The 17,552-nt window shown below is 34.9% G+C and overlaps 1 long non-coding RNA gene across 1 annotated transcript; it reads left to right on the top strand.

Annotated features, from left to right (window-relative positions):
- The first annotated feature begins 815 nt into the window (after window positions 1-815).
- On the top strand, window positions 816-12,315 carry LOC127558985 (uncharacterized). The gene is made up of 3 exons (XR_007953050.1): window positions 816-928; window positions 11,102-11,253; window positions 11,907-12,315. It is a non-coding gene; the product is annotated as an uncharacterized LOC127558985 (long non-coding RNA).
- The last annotated feature ends 5,237 nt before the right edge of the window (window positions 12,316-17,552 follow it).

Below are 17,552 nucleotides of genomic sequence, written 5' to 3'. Positions count from 1 at the left end.
TAAGTTAGGGAGAACGGAAGAGAAAGGAATGCCTTTTGTGTGGATTGTTCAGGTCATGTTGGATCCTTTTTTTCTAAATGCACACCTAGTATTCCTTTTTTCTACCTACCTCCCATGAAAATGCTATAAATCTCACCCCAAGAGATCAATCTATTCAAAACTTGAAAAGAGACCCGAATATGAGCAGCAGCTAACTACACTAATCTTCCCATAATTTATATCACCCATGGGAGGAAAATTCCCTTGTTCCTTTTTATTCTTTATTACATATATTATTCTTGTTACATCTGGAAAAGGAAAGGGGAATAGTAATAGTTCCTTTTGACTCAGGCTCTATCCCCTGGGAAGAAGGAGGGACTTTAAATCCCTCCTTTAAGTCCCTATCAAAATTCAACCTATTTCTAGATAGCTTTGCTGCTTATAATATGGCAGTATTACTGGTCGAGCCTATCTGGCCTTACTTTGGCAAAATAAAGCATCTTTTTTATTTGTGGAGGGAAGTGTTTGTCTTTTCAGACTCAAATCATAAAAGAACCAAGTAACAAAATATTATATGAATTATAAAATGAGGTCACTATAGGAATGAATTAGTCCCTAGAGTGAATAAAAAAGGAAGCAAATCAAGAAGATGAAGAATGATAGACTAAGCCACTTGGTAATTTTCACTTCATTTACTTATTTGTTTTTGGTGAGGCAATTGCCCAGAGTCACAAAGGTATAATTGTTAAGTGTCTGAGGCTGGATTCTAACGCGCTGGATTCGAACTCCGGTTCTCCTCACTTCAGGATCAGTGCTTTACCCACTGCTCCATGTAACTGCCCCCACACTTTGTAATTTTAAAAAGTCAGTTCACTGAATTCAGGAAACAAATTTGTATCTAGAAGTTGCAGTCTTTGGATTTATCAAATTCTATCCTGCTGATTTAATAGTGGGTATTTAATTTGTTTCTATGTCTTGGGTATTTAATTTGATCAACTTTTCTATTTTTTAACCTAATAATAAATAGTTTTCGACAATTACTACTTTACAATGTAGTTGAAAATTTGGTACTGTTAGGCTCTATTACTTTTAACTTTAAAAAATTATTTCCCTTGAGATTATTAACCTTTTATTTCCCCCATATAATTTTAAAAATTATTATTATTTTAACTTTGGTAGTTTGAGTAGTATGGCCCTGATTCTATCAATTAATTTAAGCAGTATTTTTTTTTTAAGATAAGCCTAAACACAAGCAACTCATATCAACCCAACTGTTTAAATGTTCTTTATCTTTAAAAATAAAGAATGTTTTGAACTTATAGAATTTTAATTCCTGTTTGACTTGGTAGGTGAACTTGCAGATTTTTTTTTTTTTTTGCTGAGGCAATTGGGGTTATGTGACTTGCCCAGGGTCACACAACTAGGAAGTATTGAACTCAGGTCCTCCTGAATTCAGTACTGGTACTCCGTACCACCTAGCTGCCTCTGACTTCCAGATATTTTAAATTTTTTTTTAGTTTTCTATATTCATAAATGGAATTTAATACATCTGTTCCCATTGTGTTGTGTTGAAATATACAAAAAATTTAGATGATTTGCATGAGTTTACTTTATATTCTGTTATTTTATTGAAGTTATTGTTTCAAATAATTTTTAAAATGGTTCTCTGAGATTCTTTATCATCATATGATCTACAAAAGTAATTCATTTTGTTTATATGTATTCTCTCAATTTCACTTTATTGCTTTATTGCTATAATTAACATTTCTAGAACTATATATATATGTATATATATTTATATAAAGTAGTGATAATGGACATCCTTGTTTTATCCCAACATAATGGAAAGGCTTCTAGTATTTCTCCTTGTAGGTTCTAATTCTTGATTTCAGATAGATACTATTATTATTCTACCCCTTAAGATTTTCAAAAAATATAAATAGATATTGTATTTTGTCAAAATCTTTTTCTGCATCTGTTGATATGATTGTAATTTTAATTTTCTATTAATATGATCTATGATTTATAGGCTCTCTATAATGAACTGACTATACTTCTTATACAAATATAGCATATTAAGTTTTTATAATCTTTTTCATATTTTCCCATAACCTTTTTTGCTAATATTTAATTAAATATTTTTCTATCAATATTAATGTCATATTTAACTATATTTTTCCTTTTCTGTCAAATATCTGCTTTTTACGGATTATGTATCAAGACCACATTTTGTCACATATAAGAAATTTGTTAAGATGTCTTCTCTGTCTATTTTTACAAATAATTGATGTAATTTTTCTATTAATTATTCTTTGAGCTTTTGAAAAAACACTTGTAAATCCATCTGGTTCTAGGTGTTTTTCATTGATAGTTTCTTTATGGTTTGTTCAATTTCTTTTTTGTGAGATTGGATCATTTAAATTTATTTCTTTTTCTGTTAAACTGGGCATTTTATATTTAAAATATTTATCCATTTAAGTTATAAGTTTTGCTTGAATATAATTGGATAAAATAATTTCTCCTTATTGTAAATTCACCTTTTATTTTTCACATAGCAATTTGGTTTTTAAAAAATCAAATTAAACAATGATTTTTCTGTGTATTCCTTTTGATTGCCATAGAGTAATCTTCAGAAACTCATTATTTTTAATTTTCTAAAATTCTGTTTAGGTCTTTAAATTTTATTGTTTATTTTCTCTCTTCTCCGGGGAAAGGGAGAGGAACTTGTTGAGGTCTTTACTTAAGATCATTTTGTTAACTGTTTTCCCTTTAAGTTAATTGTCTGGAAAGTAAGATGGCAGAATAGAAGGAAGCAGTGCAGCTGAGGTCCTATCCTCAACTGTTCCAACAAATCTGTAACATTCACCAGTCTAAGTCCTAATGGTGAAATCAAGAAAAAGTCACAGTGAATCCTTTATTTGGTCCTTTATTCAACATGGGGAGATAGACAGAAAAAGTCTGTACATACTGAGCTCAGGGGCTGAGACAGGATATACAGTTTGTGGAATACCCTAGCACTCAGAAGAGGCTCCCTGAGCCTAAGAGAAGGAAAGGTTTCTAAGAGAAGCCAAAGAGAAAGGAAACCCAGATCTATGCTGAGGTACCCCTAAGCCCATAGTGGGGCACAGCAATAGAGACAGGTGTCAACTGACAGCTTTGTTGTACATTAAGGAGTCCTGCGTTTCAGATCTAGAGTGGAGTGAGAAGGGAATCTGCATGTTGCAACACTGGGATTTCTTTTCCCAGGTCTGGAAGCCCTGGGTGGTGAAGTGAAAAAATGAAGAAATTCAGAAGCTGCTAGCTAGTAGCTAAAACCCCAACCAGGGTCTCACTTCTAGTTACAACTCCGGTCTGCATAGGAATAATCACTACAGGAAACTCAAACCAAAGTGGAGCCTACAATTCTGTCACTTTGAAGCAACAAAGCTTTCCAGCTGGCTAATAGGCATGTAGTCCAGCAACAGTCTTCTCTTAGACAGATCCAAATCCAGATCAGGAACTTGCAGAGCTCAAGCTAGGGAACAGAAATCACATTTTGTCCTGGATCAGACTTCTTTGGGAGCACTCTGCAAGAAGGGGGAAACACAAAAGAACATCAACCACAGAAAATTGTTACAGTGGCAGATAATCAAAAACCATGGAGAGAGAGGATGACTCCAAAACAAATACAGAATTGCATACAGAAACTTATTTTATTTAACAGGAATACAGAGAAAGAGAAATGGGGAGGGAGCATTAGAGGGAAGGCAGATTAGGAGAGGAATGAGTGTTGGGCAAAATAAACTTTAAGAATATACAAAAATATTTATACCTCTTTTTGAGGTAGAAAAGAATGAGAATCTAAGGGAGTGCCCATTATTTGGGAATGAATGAATAAATTATGCTATATAAATATGATGAAATAGTCTTGTGCTCTTACCAGCATAATGGCCAAGCAGGATTCCAGAGAACTAATGACATAAATATCTGGATGTTCCACGAGGACCATAAATTCAACATATTTAAAACTTACATTATTTTCTTTCTCCCACAAATACTCTTCATCTCTAGTTGCATGTTAAGATCTATGAAACATATATTTTCCATCTACTTTGTTAAGCTGATGTGGAGGAGTAAATAGGTGCAGATAAATGATTTTCAAGGGTGATTTTTAAGCTATCGCATAATTAGTGTTAGATGCAAGATTTGTTTAGATCAGACCTAACTAAGGCTACTCCAGTAGTTCATGCTTGATATCAAAACACAATAAACAATCATGGACCATATAAAATCCAATAAAAATAAATTTATTCAATGATAAAATAGGATATTCAATAAGGATAAAAAGCACTAATTCAGGTGAAAGTTCCTATCTGCCTTTGCATTTGTTACAGTGGTGGTACCTGTGAGAAAGACATATCAACTCACAATTCAGTGGGGATTCTGTCAAATTTGAGGAGCTCTGTCTTCTCATAGATTATGTCTTTTGTATGTCAATCATTCAATTCTCAAAGACAGTTTCCCCTGCCCCTTTTAAGGATAGACTAGACCATGAAATAAATATTGCTTCTACCATCCCTCATCCATTGGTGTCAAGTTAAAAATCTTCTAGTGGACTTTTTTATGATTTAATAATCTTAAGATGATTACCAAACAACTTTGACCTCAGAGATATGAGAAGAAAGGCTTACTTCAAATTAAAAAAAAATTTTAAGATAGCAAACACTGTAATAGGAACTGAAAAAATGAAGTTTACCTAATGGGGATGACATCAGGGACAACTTATGAAAGAGAGAGTACCAGAAACATTCAGGTTACAGAACAAATGATGATACTTCTGGTATAGTCACTAATCCCCCATCATGGTAGCATGGTTAGTATTATCTGTGACAAGATATCTAAGTGGTTATAATTACCTTATATACAATATGTTTCAGGGTCTAACTCAATAATTAGACTTGTCCTATCACCCACTCAGCATTCTATAGACCACTGTAGAATCTTCCCCTTCCAGAAGCCCATGGAGATTCATGTATGAAGTCAAATATTTGCCCCTTTAGAAACCTCTATTGAATATCTATTCCTTTTTTCCCCTTCATTTTCACTTAGGAACTCAAGATTGTCAGTAAGTCAACTAAGGTATAGTATTTCTTCTAAGTATATTCATCATAGCTATACAAAGATATTGTTTATCTCCTTTTTGTTGTTAAAAAGCAAGACACTTCCCAACACCCCCCAAATGCTTTCTGAGAAAGAGCTATCAGAACCATTACAGAGGAAAAGAAATCTGTCGATTAATGGAGATCTGAGCCATCTCCCCCAGCCCTCTGATGCAACTCTATGTAGGATGGAATAAAAAGAGGGGATGTGGGGCTTAATCAGAATTATATATATATAAGAAGTTGCTCCTTATTGAGTGAGTTTTCCTGGAAGTCAGAACCAAAAAATTTTAATAGTGGAGAACCATTTCCCTATAGACATAACTTTTGGGAAGTGGAAGTCTAACCTTAATACTAAGGAATTATGGTAATGAAGCTGTTCTAGAAGAGTCCATTCTAGTGTTTTGTATGCCAGCCCTCTGAGGAAGGTATGGTAAGATGAGAAAGAATGAGGGCTGGGAGAAAGTAAGCATTTGTTAGGTTCCTGGTGCTTTACAAATTGTATGTTATTTGAGAGAACAGCTAGTATAATGGTGGTGAGTCTAATCACAGACCTCCTTTATTGTGAAACAGGTGTCCTGATAATAGTAAATGGTATAGGGGCATAATAAGGAAAAAGGCTATTTTCTGTAAAAGCTTTGATGGTCACTACCATGATGACAGATTTGACAAGCACTGTGATGCCATATGCCAAATAGCTCTCAATTGTAGTAAGGGAAAACCTTTTTCTCTAATATAAGGTGGGGAGGGTGACAAGATAATGAATTAATCAGAAGCAGGTCTAGAAACACATAAGATCCTGCCAAATTGAATTTTCATATGTAGGCGTTCTGATCTGTGCAAGGAGCACTATTGAAAAGAAATGCCTTAAGCTCAGTTAAAGGGACCATGTAGTCCCATGCTATAATATGGCACTATGACTCCATATACAAATTGGTACTTAATCTGTTCCTCAATTTCTGCTGTTCTCCTAAATTTGTTGATATTTTTGTTCAATTCAAAAGAAATTATATGATATTTATGATAAGCCCTAAGATAGTCTACAAATAATTGTATGTGGTGGGAGATATCAGAACAATTCTTTCATTAATCTTGACCCAAAAGAGGAAAATTCATTCTTTCCAAGTTCCAGACCATTCAGTAGTCCCCATGGCTACCATGTAGGAATCAAAATAGATGAAGATCTTACATACCTTGTTCCTCAAAACTCTCTTACAGGTCAGGCATGTAGCTCATAGCTTAGGTTATTAGCAGGACTTGTTAAGGTTCCATCCCTATCGTTGTCCTTGTTACTAGGATAATGATAGCTGAGGTACAATTGCTTTATGTTCCTACCAAAACAAAAGGAATCATCAGTGAACCAGTCAAATTGAAATTCTTAAAAGTCAGGTCTCACAGGCAGAGACCCAGTGGAATAGTAGAGAAGACATCAGGCCTCTGGCAAAGTTGCAACCTGTTCATAAAGTAAATTAACACTCAAGGGATAAAAGTCACCATGATTTTGAAGGTATCCCTAGGTCAGTTATTTAGTGTACTATCTTGACAAACTTGGAGCAGTCCCAGCAATTGTTATAATAACTATATTCAGCTCTCTGTAATTCCTTCTCAGTCACCAGATATCACTCATCTTTTCACTGGTCATTCAGGGTTGTTATGAGGGGTGTTAATATTATAAAATTTTTCAGCTCTCTTTATCTCCATCACCAAGATCCTTCCTTGAATATTTTCTGATCTTAACTATGCAAGATGGCTGATCCAATTTTCACTGACTCAGACATTTTCATTTGGTTCTATTCATAAAAACCAGAAAAGAGATTGCTGTAAAAAGTATTCCTAAAAGTATTGATTTCCAAGATCTCCTAATGTCTATTCCCTCAGTACATTTAATTCTGATTATCTACTACGACTGTAACCTTAATTTCAGGGGGGATTCTATTCACCTCCAGATTAGTAAGGATATCCTTTTCTACAACACTCTCAGTGGAAATTGATATGTTCTTATGGACCATTTGGGGGTCCTAAGACATAATGGTAATTTGTATATTCAACAACCTTTTATATATTTGATGATCATCCCTATTTTTTAGTTCCCTATGATTTGAAGATATGATTTTTTTGGTCCAATCTAGTTCCAATTGTTAGGATGATACATGCCTCGAGGACCTTAGTCTTTTCCTTGGAAGAAATTATCCCAGGAGGCCCTCATATCTGGGTTCAAAGACAGTAATTCAAGATTACTAAATGGTCCAGAGGAATCATTATAGTTATGCTCTCTTCCTCAAGAGATCCTCAAGGATCTCTTACAGACTTGTCATGTAGTTGATACCTATGTATCAACCCCACCTGGACTGACCTTCCTTCAATCATTTCTTTTATCAAACCTGTGTTTCAAGAGCTACACACAAATCTTAGTTTAGGAAAAGATGTCACAACTCTCTAGCCACTGAATGGATTCATGCCTCCTCCTGTTATACTCTAAGCAGCTATTTTAATGGACACCTATATTTGTTGATATAATTGTATTTGCTTGAATAGCCAGTAAGGACTGTGCAAAACTCCTGCTCAACTCATCGATCTTCCAAACTTGTTCTGTGGGATAGCACGGGAGGCTCATAGCTAAAGCTTGATGTCATTATAGTGAGACCTTGGCTGGTAAGTGAGATCCAATTGCTTCCCCAAAAGATTGGTCATGGATCCAGAGAAAGAACACTGAGAAATGAGTATGGACCACAACATAACATTTCCACTCTTTCTGTTATTGTTTACTTGCATTTTTGTTTTTTCTTCTCAGGTTATTTTTTATCTTCTTTCTAAATCTGATCTTTCTTGTGCAGCAAGATAACTATATAAATATGTATACATATATTATATTTAACATATACTTTAATGTATTTAACTTGTATGGGACTACCTGCCATCTAGGGGAGGGAGTGGAGGGAAGTAGAAGAAAAGTTGAAACAGCAGTTTTTGCAAGGGTCAGTTTGCATATAAAACAAGGTTCCAAGGTTTTTTTTTATTATATAATATAATATATTATCTAGTGTGATATGGTCCATGAATATATCTCAATGTGTTCCAATTCCAAGACCAATAATATAATAAAAAAATTCTCCCCCCCCCCCCCAAAAAAAAGATTGGTCATGGAATGAGGGAATCCATGACAAAGTGACATAAATCCAGTTTACCAAACCCACCTCTTTTAGGAATTTCACCCCTTCCTTTATATCTCTATAGGGTCAGGGATGCAAAACTCCCCATCTTAGCTACTTGGAAAGGGAAAAAGTATAGTTTTACCCTAGGCTTCTAATTGTCTCAACGGGCTTGAAAATATAAATTGTGAGATCTCTGAAAGAAGAGTTCTCTGTAATGCTCCATTAGACCATGTCCTCACCAATAATTTTTCCCCAATGATTCATTACTTTGCTATTTAAATTTCTCCCATAAACCATGCCCAAAGGGCTATAAAACTGTGCATATTATTTGACCAGCAATACTGATCCAACCACAAAGAAAAAGGAAAAAGATTCATACATACAGAAATATTCATGGTGACAAAGAATTAGAAATGGAGGAAATGCCCATTAACAGGAATGACTGTACAGGTTGTGGTGTATGACTATGATGGAATACTGTTGTGTTGAAAGAAATGATGAAGGTGATAGTTTCAGAAAAACCTGGTTAGTGTCATATGGCTGATGGAAATTGAAGTGAGCAGAACTGGGAGAACATTATACACAGTAACAGCAATATAGTTATGATAATCAACTGTGAAAGACTTAGCTACTCTGATCAATAAAGTGATTCATGATATGTTTTGCATGACTTCACATGTATAATGAATATCATATTGTTTGCTTTCTCAGTGGGTAGAGTAGGAGTTGGAAAGAGAGAATTTGGAACTCAAAATGTAAAAAATATGAATGTTATAAATGAATGAATAAATAAATAAAATTTGAAAAAATTAAAAAAAAAACACAGTGATCCATGACAATTCCAAAAGACTCATGATAAAAAATGCTATCCACCTCCAGAGAGAGAGCTGATGAACTTTGAGTGCAGATTGAAGCATAATTTTTTTCTTTCTTTCTTTCCTTTTTATTTTTTTGCAACATGACTAATGTGAAAATATGTTTTGCATGACTTCATATGCATAATAGGTATTGTCATTTCTTGTCTTTTCAATGAATGGAGGAGGTGGTAGAGGGAGGGAGAGAATCTGGAAATGAAATTAAAATAAAATAAAATTTCTTCCATAATGTTCTAAGCTTCTTGGTGGTTCTACAGCCTGTTTACTCTTGTGGCCTCCCAAATAGGTAGTAACAGAATAAGTGTAAACTTCTTTTAATACTGGGGTAAGTTCTTAATTCATCTCTATTCCTATTCTCATTGCCTTTCCTTATCTCACTGACCTAACTAGTTTTCATATACATTCCAAAGAGACTTCTACATTAAAGGCCATAATTCTCACATGTCCTTTACCCCATCAGTATCATTCCTTTCCTCTGTGCTATTGCTAAATTCATAAATTATCCTTCTAATGTCAGAGCGTGATTTCTAAAAGCCAAAAATGCTTTCACTCATCTCTTTAGTTGGTGACTATACAAAGTTAATTTGCTTCCATTTTCCTTATACTAGTGATCAGGGAATCCTAGCCCTTGTAATATCTTTACTCTTTTTATCAGTTCCCTTAAATGCCCATCAGGTTAATCTTAAACTGTCAATGGGATTCCCCCTCCCCTTATTTCATGAAGAGAAGTTGCTGTATAATACCCAAAGCATGGCACTTGCATTGTGAACTATTCCAGTACTTGACTTTCTAATCACCTTTCCTCATTTTAATCCAATTGTGATAATGTCACCATTCTCTGTGGATATTAATTCAGGATAGTCCAATGACTTGGTCTTGGAATTGGAACACAATGAGATATATTCATGGATCACATCACACTAGATAAACCACAAGCAGGACCTGAGTTACTAATGTAGTTCTTTTGTGGGAGAAATGTTTTGTTGTTATTTTATTCCATTGCTATTTTGTTACATGACTTTGTTAAGACCTAAGTGTATCCTCTCACTAGTGAAATAAATAAGTTGATGAGAATTCATGATCTACATTTTGGAGATGATCCTGACTCACAAAGAATCTAAAATCTGGGCTAGCTAGCTGGAGACCCTTAAGCAAAAGGCACAAAAGGGGATTACATTTATAAGATTCCATGACATATCTGACTTCAGAAATTATTAAGATCTCTGCTGATCATTAACTTCAAGAGAAATATCAAATAGGGATATATAAAGTAGCAGAATAGCTACCTTTTAGATTTTCTCTCTCCTTTCATTAATATTTCTTTCTTCTGCACTAGCATCACACACACACACACACACACACACACTCTCTCTCTCTCTCTCTTCTCTCTCTCTCTCTCTCTCTCTCTCTCTCTCTCTCTCTCTCTCTCTCTCTCCAAAAGTGTTCTTTTGCCAGCATAAAGAAAAATGTCCTATGTGAAATCCAAATCAATGAAGGATTTCCTATTGATAAAAGATTCTCTAAATATTACTATTTCTGTGATATTGTACTATTACTAATTCAAATCCAGCCTCAGACACTAGTTGTGTGATCCTGGGCAAATTATTTAACCCTGTTTGCCTTAGTTCTTCTCTGTAAAATGATTAGAGAAAGAAATGGCAAACCTCCAGTGTCTTTGCCAAGAAAACCCCAAAATAGGATCATGAAGACATGACTGAAATGACTCAACAGTAACAACAGAAATTGTACTGATTGCATTGACAAAACCTTCTCAGTAGGATGCAACAGCAAAGATGTAACAACTCGCAAGCATTTCTCTTCTCAGCAAAAGAGATCCCAACTCTGGAACTCATCAATAGTATTTTAATTTCCTAGTTCCCAGAGATTTAGGTCAATGAATGATTCGAACACACAGTGAATATAGAACCACAAGGCTAAATTTTGTATTTTCACATAGGATGAAGAATTCTGTTGTCTACAATCCCAGGAACAGTACTATCAAAATACTTTTGTTTAAAATGAGATGAGCATTGTCACAATTTGGAAGAGATCTTCTCAGTAGCTTTTGGCATGTAATGCAAAAGAGCTAAGCTACAAAAAATTGTACAGGTAAGTAGGATAAACCATGAATAGTAACTAAATTCCTAACAGAGTTCTTTTATCTCTAAATAACTTGGGGAAAGGGGAATGGCTTTGAGGCATGGTCTTTTGGTGAAGGGACAATAAAGTCTTTGCTTAAAGGAGTTGCTGCTTTCCTTTGATAAATTTCTCACAAGCCTCAATTCACTGAAAAGGATAGCATTTGAAGTTTTCAAAGTCCTAACAAACAGACACATCCTTATGTATTTAGCAGGTGGTCTGGTGGTGTGGGGCTATGTTGTGCTGATGAGCCGGGTTGCCAGGGGCTTCTTACTACTCTTTGTCTCTCTCTGAGTCTCTTTTTTTGGGGCTCAACTTTCTTTCCAGTCACTTCCCAGGCATTTTTCCTATGGCAAAAAATAAGCAGGAAGGTGGCAATGACTCTGCTTTCCAATACAAGCTAACGAGTCACAGTCTGTAATAAGCGGAATAGTTAACTCATTCCTTGCCTAGAAAGAATAGTTCCAGTATCAGTCTTACTGTCTTTCTGGTTTGGGAAACAATAAATATAAATCAATAATTTTCTTTGGTTCCGTCCAGAGGCTCTACTTGGAAAAAATAACTGCAGAATGCCTACATTTTATATTTCTCTCTTTTCACTATAGTTTTTTTCTTGCACACAGATTGGCAATCAATGGTTAACCACTCCTCACCACTCCAAACTTGACTTTTTAGATGGATAAAAAGAAAGTAAATCAACTCTTAGATGGAGATACATTTTGGGAAGATGAGAACATTCCCTTTGATGAGAAACAAGGAAAGAAAAGGATGGGACATGAAGAATTCACTAACCCCAGTCTCAGGAGGCCAGATGAATCCAACAATGCTGCACTGAGCTGCTGCTTCTCCTGAATGGTCTGGTCACACAGCCCTGGAGTGTCCCCCCATTAGATTATGATATACCACTTTTCAAGCTTTAAAGATATGTAAATATAAGTTATTGTTATAGGCAACTAGGTGATATGGTAGATAGAATAGCTGAACCTAGAGTCGGGAGAACCTCATTTCAAATTTGACTTAAAACATCTACAAGTTGTGTGACCATAAAGGTACTTATTAAAACATTGTCTGCTTCAGTTTTCTCATTTGTAAAATGGAGATAATAGCACGTTCCTTCTCTCCCCCAAGGTTATCGTTAGATAAAATGAGAAAATATTTGTAAAGTGATTTGTGAACCTTAAAAAACTATATAAATGCCAATTGTTATTAAATATTATGTACAGTTAAGGCTAACTCTGCAGTCAAAGCTTTGTTGAAAGTCATGTGAAAAGACAACATTGTATTATGCATTACAAATAGGATTTCACAAACCAGATATAATGCATTATAGAATTATGCTAAGCTAGTGTTATTATAGGTCACATAAGGAATGTGTATATATAACACAGAGGGACAACTTACAATTCCCAAACTGCAAGTCTGAAAGATCTTTTGGTGAGAGTATCATGCTGCTCTCCACTGAACTTCCTCTTTCCTCATTCTTACCAAATGTTACATTCCCCCCTTTAGCTGATCATCAGCTTTCTAGCTATCTGTGAAATTACCTAATATCCTTTCCAATATCTACTAGTAATGATGTGGTTAGAAAAACTTTTCCCTGCAAGAAGGGTCATGACTCTGTTAATCAGATCTTTCAGCTACTCCATCATCCATTGAGTACTACTCTGTCAGTAAATCCTTCTCTTCTAAGGAGAGCTACATTTCTCATAGTGTGTTGTTTCAGACTCTTACTATACCTTACTTTTAGTCTTTAGAGGAGGTGCTAGATTCCATTTTCTCAGAAAGGGATTTCACTTTTCTCAGTAAATACTCTCAGTCAATGACTATGAAGCTATTTCTATATGCCAGGTTATACCAGAAGGAAACAGATAACAAGGTAAGATTAGATCTCTTTTTTTATTCTTTTTATGTTGACTACTTTCTTTTTTGATGATCTTGTCCGAATTTTTCAGTTTAAACTCTTATACAACTCATGGTTAGAAACTCATTTTAGTGCTTAGATTTTTGTCATACTCCTCTGTCTAGGAAAAAAAATCTCTAGGACTCTACTTCCTCAAATGCAAAGGATCTGAGAGATTCTGTGATGAGAGAACTGTTTTACATCTCTCTATTATACTTCCCTGTCATATTTGAATAGCAGTGACTGTGCTGGTTAGAGAAGGTTGAAAAGTCCCACTTTCCTCAGCAACATATCACTCTCAAGTCTCTCTGCAAATAATTTTTACCTCCATTTGAGACTTTATCAGAAGAAGTTCTAAGGCTATGATACATATATAATTTGAAATTAAGTGGATACAACAGAACAATTTAATATAATATAAATTTAAAGAATTTCCAAAAATCTGAGAGCAGTCCCTTTTGTCAAGTCTGGCTCCAGAAAAGAAGAAGCACAGATAAGGTAGTATTACATGAACTCACAGATAATCAACTTTTTCTTTTTTGAATTATATTATGTTTTCAAATGATTAGATTCCATATAATTTTTCAATTGTTATCACCATTGTGTACAACATAAAGGTCAAAACCATTGAACAAATTAATGGTCAAAACTATCAAATTTTTGAACAATTCTTGAATGACTGATTATATTGAGAAACCATTGGCTATTATAGTATTTTACTTAGAGGTCTTAGAGTAAACATTCTTCCCACTTCTCTAACATCTGAAAAAAGAAGGTGATTGAAAATAATATTTGAGCTACTATCTGTTCTGAGGAAGCCCTGGCTAAGGAATCATGGAGAAAGAAATTGAAAATGAATGGAGATTTTCTCACCTTCCATAGGTATGTTACCTACTTCCATGTTTCCAAGTATTAGAAAGTTTAATGCTTTGTGGTGGCAAGATGACAGGTCTGGAAAAGCAATTTTTCTTCTTTCTGTATAGGACAATTGTCCCCAGTAGCACCACATGTTAGTGTTAACTCTTTGAGCAGGGAAAAGGGAATTGTTTGCAGTCAGCAACCTGAGCTGCTGTTGTGTAAATCATCTGACCTGAAGACAAAACATTACTGTCACACTGAATAGCTAATGAAAATAAAATTACACTTGGAGAAATTAATCTGTTGCTGTGGCTGGAACCAGTTCTGCTTTCTCCTAACAGAGAAAAATAAGTGGAAAAAAAGCCAACTAACTCTGGCAGCAGTTACAAAGAGAGTCTGTTCAAATAGAAGTATAAGAGAATATAAATCCCCCAATTGATAAATGGTCAAAGACTATGAGTAGGCATTCTATGGAGGAAGAAATGCAAGTTATCAATAGCCATATGGAAAAATGTTTTAAACTACTAGTAATTAGAGAAATGCAAATTAAAACAGTTTAGAGGTATCATCTCACACCTAACATGATTGGCTAAGTTGACAAAAAAAGGAAAATGCCAGGTGCTGGAGGGGATATGGGAAAACAAGTATTTTAATACACTGTGATTCTGTGGACTGTTCCAACCATTCTGGAAAGCAATTTGCCATTATGCCCACAAAGCTTATAAAAATGTGCATGTTTCTTGATCCAATGATAACATTATTAGATCTATATCTCAAAGAGATCAAATAAAGAGGAAAAAGACCCATGCATAAAAAAAATAGCAGCTCTTTTTGTGGTAGCAAAGAGTTGGAAACAGGGTGGGTTGACTGAGCAAGTTGTGGGATATGATTATGATGAAATACTATTGTACTGAAAGAAATGATAATGAGAATGGTTTCAGAAAACTTGAGAAAACTTACATGAACTGATGCAGATTGAAGTGAGCAGAGATAGGAGAACTTGTGCAGTCACAACAGTGTTGTAAAGATAATCAACACTGAAAGATTTAGTAACTGATCAATAGGACCAACCACAGTTCCAAAGGATTCATGATGCAACCTTTTATTCACCTCTGCACAGAAAGCTGAAAGACTCAGAATGTAGTTTGAATCATATTTTCTTTTCTTCCTTTTTATTTTTTGGAATATGGAATTACTTTGCATAACTCAACATATTTACAATAGATTTTGTTTTTCTTGCCACTCAGTGGATGAGGGAGGGGGAGAAGGAAGGGAAAAAATTAGGAGCTGAAATTTTAATTGAATTAAAAAAGATAAAATAGAATATGAAGAATATGTTATATTAATGAATGGTAATGCTTTACAGGTGTACTTCATTTTGCATGATAGGTATGTTGTCGAATTTTAGAGCTGAAAAGGGTTTTAGGATATGCAGGATTATCTGGCTGCATGACAATATTCAGGAATTTTTTACTTGTACAATTTTGGTAATGATTATAGGGCCATATTTATGGAGAAAACTATCTGGTTTTCTTCTTTCCACTAATGTCAAAGATTGGTTGTGCTGCCAGTAGCACATTAAACAATCCAAGGAGTTTTCATTGCTAGTCATATGTTGTAGATTTATCTAATGATGATTGACAGCTATTAATCATTGACAACAAATAGTGATACTGGATATAGGGAAGCAGGCAAAATTTTCTGGATTGTAGTAGGTAGAACATATTCATATTTTACAAGATGTAGTAGGTAAATAATTTTGTAAAAATCTTTGTAACTTTGGAAAAGTCAGCTAATTTTTTGGAGTCTCGATTTCTTAACTTTGTAAATTGCTAGTGGTAGGAAAAAAGGGTTATAGTTTAGATGAGCTTTTGAAGTTCTCTCTAGGTCTAAATACTATAATCCTTCCAACTCTAAAATCATATGACCCTGTGATGTTGCTTTTTTTCTTTGCTCTTGGAATTGAATGAACCACACTGACTGTCTTGTGATTCAGTTCTGGATCTTGCTCAATTCCCTTTCTGTTCAATTATGGGTCTAGTCTAATTTCTCTGTTGGGAGAATATTTTATTCATTTGTAAGAATTGTGAGAAAAATTTATTGCTTTGTTTGAACCTAGTCTTTTATGAATAGGAAACTGGATCACTTTTATCTGCTGCTTAGAGAGCCTTAACTAAGACCTAAGTTATTAACCAGAAACCCAGTCAACTGAATATTTATGCAAGGAATTTTCTTATAATTATATGCAACCTGAAAATTAGCTTTATACTGGTCAACAAGTTGCAATTTCTTCATTCCTTGCATTGAATTCAGACCATCGTGTGTGGTGGGGGAGGAGGTTGGGGGTGGGGGGGAGTGGGATACCTTTTTTTCTGATTTCATGAAATTGCACCTGATTGCTTTACCCTCCCCAACTCAGAAAGCCTCTAATATTTGTTCCAGTTAGAAATCAGATTATTTCTTAGTTTTTATCCTGTTGAATGTTTTATATTAATGAATAAAAATGTCTCCCCCATATGTGGGGTTTAGTGCCAAGCTGAGGAATCCTGGTCCTATTTTATTGTGCAATTGACATGCATTGCTTAATAAATCGATATAGTTAGAAATCCAAACTTTGTTTCCTCAGTTTTTTCAGTTTTCACTGATCACACTGCTACTCATTATAAGGATACTCTCCCAGGTACAGCTCTGACTAACCTGACCTTGCTGAACAGGCCAGCAGACTACTATTTAGAGGGATGTACTAAGTAGATGGTGGTAGTGGTGGGAAAATAAAGAATGTCCTCAAGAGGGAGAACAGGTCTAACTACCCTGTTCTGGTTATGATCTTCACCGATCCACAGTAATTATTTTGTAAGACAGATTCCACTAAGTAAAATGATTTATACAGGATAGCATAGGGAGTTAGTGAGAGCTGGCTCAGGCAACTGTCCATGGTACAGTATATGGGGCTTTGGACTCGGAATCAGAAATTTTAGATCCTGCTACAGCTGTGTAAGCCTGGGCAAGTCAATTATCCTCTTAGCCTCAGTTTCCTCATTTAAAAATAAGAATAATAATTGAGTCTTCCTCAAAGTGTTGGGAAGATCAAATGAGATCATGTGTGTAAAGTACTTTCATCTTAAGGTACTGCGTAAATTTGGCTATTAACATTAGTAACCCAGGTCTTATAATTCTGAGTTCAGTGTTCTTTCTACACTATGACACTACCTGTAAAACTAAAAAAATTACACCATATTTTGTAAGTTCTGTATCCAGAGAAGGTCATGTTTCCCATAAGGACTACAAGATCTGGATAGTTTCCAATTTACTTTGTTTTTCATGTGACCCAGATTGAATGAATTGTGGATGTGATGAAGAGTTTCGCAAGACAGGGAGACAGAGAAATAGCAGCCAAGAATAATATGCAGCTGCACCTGTCCCTATGTAGTTGTCAACACTAGATTTGTGACAGTCAGGTGGTGTTCTGTGGGTGTTAGCCTCTGGGGCTTTCAAAGAGGGTCCTTTTTCA

This window comes from Antechinus flavipes, chromosome 4 (genome assembly GCF_016432865.1).
Source record: "Antechinus flavipes isolate AdamAnt ecotype Samford, QLD, Australia chromosome 4, AdamAnt_v2, whole genome shotgun sequence".
Taxonomy (NCBI): Eukaryota; Metazoa; Chordata; class Mammalia; order Dasyuromorphia; family Dasyuridae; genus Antechinus; species Antechinus flavipes.
Note: the sequence above shows the minus strand (reverse complement) of the source record. Positions and strands in the feature narration are given on the sequence as shown.